The sequence below is a fragment of the Orycteropus afer genome, unplaced genomic scaffold, assembly GCF_000298275.1.
Source record: "Orycteropus afer afer isolate SDZICR_OR568_19922 unplaced genomic scaffold, OryAfe1.0 scaffold00027, whole genome shotgun sequence".
Lineage (NCBI taxonomy): Eukaryota > Metazoa > Chordata > Mammalia > Tubulidentata > Orycteropodidae > Orycteropus > Orycteropus afer.
In genome coordinates, this window is record NW_006921614.1 from 19,670,943 (window position 1) to 19,676,721 (window position 5,779).

Consider the following 5,779-nt stretch of genomic DNA (forward strand, 5'->3'; position numbering starts at 1 on the left):
AAAAAAAAAAAGAGCAGCAAAAAATGCTCACAGTGACAAGGAGAAAACAAATAATAAAGATTTGAGCAGAAATAAATGAAACAGAAAATAGAAAGACAATAGAAAAAAATCAACAAGACCAGAAGTTGGTTCTTTGAAAAGATTAAAAAAATTGACAAACCACTGGCAAACTTAACAAGGGAAAAGAAAAAGATACAAATAACACAAATAAGAAATAAAATGGTGATGTCACAACAGAATTAACAGAAATAAAAAGAAAAATATCAGGATATTGATAAACTGACACAGGCTGAGGTAGAAATTCTGAACAGATCCACAACAAAAGATGAAATTAAACAGGTTCTTAAAAAAAAAAAAAAAAAAATTGCCAACAAAAAAAAGTTATGGCCCAGATAGCTTCACTGGAGAATTCCACCAATCATTCAAAGAAGAGCTGATACCAATCCTGCCCAAAGTATTCTAGAACATAGAAAAGGATGGAATCCTCCCAAATACATTTTATGAAGCAAGCATAACCCTGATACCAAAATCAGGCAAAGACACCACTAGAAAGGAAAATTGCAGACCAATATTCTTCATGCATATAGTTGCAAAAATCTTCAACAAAATTCTAGCCAATAGACCCCAACATTATATCACAAATAATAATAATAATGCATCATAACCAAGTAAGATTCATATCAGGTATGCAAAGATGGTTCAATTTTATAAAAATAATCACTGAAATCCATCACACAAATAAAATAATCACAAGATCATATCAATTGATGCAGAAAAGGCATTTGATAAAATCCAACACCCATTCCTGATAAAAACTATCATAAAAATAGAAATAGAATGGAAATTTCTCAACATAATAGACGACATATATGCAAAACCAACAGCCATCATTATTCTCAATATAAGAATAATGAGAGAGAGAGAGAGAGAGACTCAAACCATTCTCCTTGTGAAAAGGAACCAGACAAGGATGTTGTGGTAGTTAAGTTTATGTGTCAACTTGGCTGGCCCTGGTTGAGTGGCTGGGCAGCTGTATGCAGTATTCCCCATGATGAAACTGGTAATGAACTCCATGGTGGAATTTACTGTGAGCAGCTGAGTAGCTGCCTTAGGGCTGTGGTCTGCTTCCTATAAGTAAGGAGAAGGCTTGGGGAACAGTCTCTAACTTATAATGTCTGAACCCTGCATGTAGCCAAGTCATTGTTCAGCAGCCTGCCATGCTCTGCCGATCTTGGGACTTTTAATGGACTTGAATTAATGGTCTGCTGTGCGGTTTGGTAATAATGGAACTGTGCCTTTTTACTTGTCAACTTTGGGCTTGTCAGCCTCAGAAGCCAGCAGCTGAGTGAAGAAAAGCCTCCAGCTTCAGTAGGCCAGAACCAGGAGGCAGAGATGAAGACCAAGTTTGAGGGGTTTTCACCCAGCCCCTAGAGCCTGGCACTTTGAACTCAGACTTAAAGCCTCCAAATTGTAAGAATAAACTCCTTTCTGTTAAATACATCCTGTTTGTGGCATATTCCTATCAGAATGGCACTAGGAACCAGAAGAGATGCTCTCTATCTCCACTTCTATTCAACATTATATTAGAAGTTCAAGCCAGGGCAATAAGGCAAGAAAGGAAAATCAAAGGCATCCAAATTGGTAAGGAAGAAGTAAACCTATACCTATTTGCTGATGATATGCTCTTATACATAGAAAAGCCAAGAGACTCAGCAAAAAAACTACTGGAACTAATTGAGAGATTTAGCATAGTGGGAGAATACAAGATCAACATACAAAAATCAGTTGGATTCCTCTACACCAGCAAAGCGATTGCTGAAAAAGAAATAAGGAAATCAATACAATTTGGAATAGCTACCAAAAATAAAATAAAATACTTGGGAATAAATCTTACCAGGAACAAAAAAGACCTGTACAAAGAAAACACTACTTTAAGAAGCCATAAGAGGTCCATATAAATGGAGAATGTACCATGCTCATGCATAGGAATATTGAACATTGTGAAAAGGTCAATTCTACCCAAAGTAATTTATACATTCAATGCAATCCCAATCTAGATCCCATCAACATTCCTTAAGGATATGGAAAAACCAAAGACTAATTTTATATGGAAAGGAGAGGGACTTTGGATAAGTAAAGAACTATTGAAGAAAAATAACAAAGTAGGAGGTCACTGCTGGATCTTAAAATACACTATATAGCCACAGAAGTCAAAACTTCCTGATGTTAGTACAATGACAGACGCATACACCAATGGAATAGAATAGAGAACCCAGAAATAGATTCACTGACCTTTTGTCAGCTGATCTTTGGCAAAGGGCTGAAATCAACTACATGGGGAAGAGATGGTCTCTTCAACAAATGGTCCTGGCAAAACTCGGTAACTATTTACAGAAAAATGAAAAAAGATATGTACCTCACACCATACACAAAAATTAACTCAAGATAGATCAAAGAGTTAAATGTGAAACCATAAACTATAAAGTTCCTCAAGGAAAAACTAGAGACAAATTTAGAGGCCCTAATATGTGACATAAATAGACTGTCAAGCATAACCCAACATGCACAAATAGCAGAAGATAAGCCAGATGAATGGGACCTTCTAAAAATTAAATTTTTATTTGATTCCAAAGACATCTCAAAAAGAGTCAAAAGAGAACCTACAGATCCCCTACAGATTGGGAAAAATATTTGGCAACAGTGTATCTGACAAGGAATTTATCTCTAAAATTTATAGAAAACTCAACACCTCAACAACAAAAAGGCAAATAATTCAATTAAAAAATGGGCGGAAGACATGAATAGCTAGTTCACCAAAGAGGATATTCAGGCGGCCAACAAACCCATGAAGTAATATTCACGATCATTAGATGTTAGAGAGATGCAGATCAAAAAAACAATGAGATATTATCATGTCTCAGCACAAATAGCAAAGTTCAACAAGACAGAAAATAACAAATGCTGGCAAGGATGTGGAGAGATTAGGACTCTCATACACTGCTGGTGGACTGAAAAATGATACAACCACTGTGGAAAGCAGTATGGTGATTCCTTAAAAAGTTTGGATTAGACATAACATTTAACCCAGCAATCCCATTAGTAGGTATATATCCTAAAGAACTGAGAGCCAGGACAAGAACAGATACATGCACACCCATGTTCATGGAGGTATTATTTACAATAGCCAAAAGATGGAAACAACCTAGGTGCCCATCAACAGAGAAATGAGTAACCAAAATATGGTACATGCACACAATGGAATACTATGCAACAATAAAGAATAAGTTAGAATCTACAAAGCACCACATAATGTGGATGAAGTTGGAAAACATTATGCTGAATGAAATGAGTCAGTCACAGAAGGACAAATATTGATTGTATTAGTTTATTATTGTAAAAAATTCAAGGGAAGGTTTGTACATGGAGGAAATTTTCTTGGTTGGTTACCAAGGGTGGGAGGGGAGGAGAGGGAGCACTACAAAAAAATTAAAAAAAAAAAAAAAAAAAAAAAAAAAAAAAAATATATATATATATATATATATATATATATATAAATTGAAAATTGATGTGTAAGTAGGACATTTCTTTAGATAAGCAGAAATTAAGAGAATTTGTAAAAACCAAAACAGCCTTGCCTTATAAGAATAATCCTTCAGATAGAGAAACAACATCAGACAACAACCTATGATAAAGATACATGATAATATTACCCATATACCCACCCATATAAAAACTTCATAAATTAAAATAAAGCTGCAAAACTGTTAACAGAGAATCTGGTTTCTAAATGAAGACAACTTCAAAAAAAAAAAAAAAGTGAATGAATGGTGTAGTTATAGAACTTCCACATAAATAGCAATTCAAGACAATATTAAGATATAGCAAAGTATATTAAATTTAGGAAGATAATGGAAAATTTCAGAGTAACTACAAAGAAAATTAATAAATTCACTCACCAAAATAAAGAAAAAAAAAAAAAAGAGTCAGTAAACACAAAAAGTACAAGAATGAAGGCTATGAAAAGAATATCCATGTACAAAATAATTCAGCACACAAAAATTAAGCAGAACAAATAAACTCTTAACATCATACACAAAAAGTATAACAAAATGGCAGCAGTGGATTCGTACCCATTGATAATTACACTGAATGTAAATGGGATAAATACACTAGTGAAGAGACAGAGAGAGGTAGAAGGGATTACCAAAAAAAAAAAAAAACCTGTCAATATGTTGTTGCCTTTAAGAGACACGTCTTAAACACAAAGACATAAATAGTTAAAAAGCAAAGGGTGGAAAAATATATAACAATCAAAGGGTTACCAAAAGAGAGCATAAGAGGCAATAATAATCTCTGATAAAATAGACTTTAAGTCAAAATCCATTATATAATGATTAAATGGTCAAGGCACTAAGAAGATATTACAACGGATATTTATGCAACCATTACAGAGTTCCAAAAGAAATAAAAACAAATCCATCAGAATTTAAAAGACAAATAGAAAATTCTATAATAATAGTAAGAGACATTAATGCATCACTTTCTATGATGGACTGAACAACTTGAAAGAAACTCAACAAATATACAGAAGATCTAAATAACACAATCAACCAACTCAACCTCATAGATATACATAGAACACATCACCCAACAGCAGCAAGGTACACATTTTTTCTCCAATGCATGTGACTCATTCTCCAGAATAAACCATATTTTAGGCCCAAACAAACCTCAATAAATTAAATAATATCTAAACATAGAAAACATTTTCTTTGACCACAAAACTATTAAACCAGAAACTAATAGCAGAAAGAACAAATAAAAAATTATATACATTGAAACTGAATAACACCTTCCTTAAAAACAATTGGATAATGGAAGAAATTTAAAATGAAATTTAAAAATTCCTAGAATCAAAAAAGAATGAAAACAAAACATACTGAAATCTGTGGGACTCAGCAAAAGCATGCTCAGAGGAAAATTTATAGCACTGAATGCACATATCAAAAGAGAAGAAAAGTCCAAAATCAGTAACTTAACCTAACAATTTGAATAAATAGAAAAAGAGAAGAAAAAGAAGTCTATAGTTACCAGAAGAAAGGAAGTAATAACAACCAGAGCAGAAATAAATGAAATAGAAAAATAGTAGAAAGTATCAACAAGTCTAGAAGTTGGTTCTTTGGAGCGATCATAAAATGGAAAAACCACTGGCCAAATTGACAAAGGAAAAAAATGCGAAGATGCAAATAACCACAAGAAGAAATAAAAGGGGTAATCTTTCAACAGAACCAACTGAGATAAAAAGGATCATAACAAATATTTATGAAAAACTTTACTCCAACAAATTTTAAAATCAAAAGAAATAGACAAATTTCTAGGACCATGCTACCTACCAAAACATAAAATAAAGGTAGAAATTCTGAAGAGATGTATAACAAAAGAAAAAAATTGAATATGTTATACAGAAAAAAAAAAACCTCCCAACCACTCCCAACCAAAAGAATGTCCCAGGCTAGAGGACTTCACTGGAGAATTCTAACATTCAAAAGAAGACTTGACACCAATAGTATTCAAACTACTCCAGAACATAGAAAAGGAAGCTACTCTCTGATTTATTTTATGATGCAAACATAACCCTTTTGCCTGTCAGGCAAAGATATGACAAGAATAAGAAAATTACAGAACAATGTCCCTAATGAATATAGATATATTTGTGTGTGTGTGTGTGTGTGATTTGGGTAAAGGTTTACAGAGCAAATTTACTTTCCACACAGTGGTT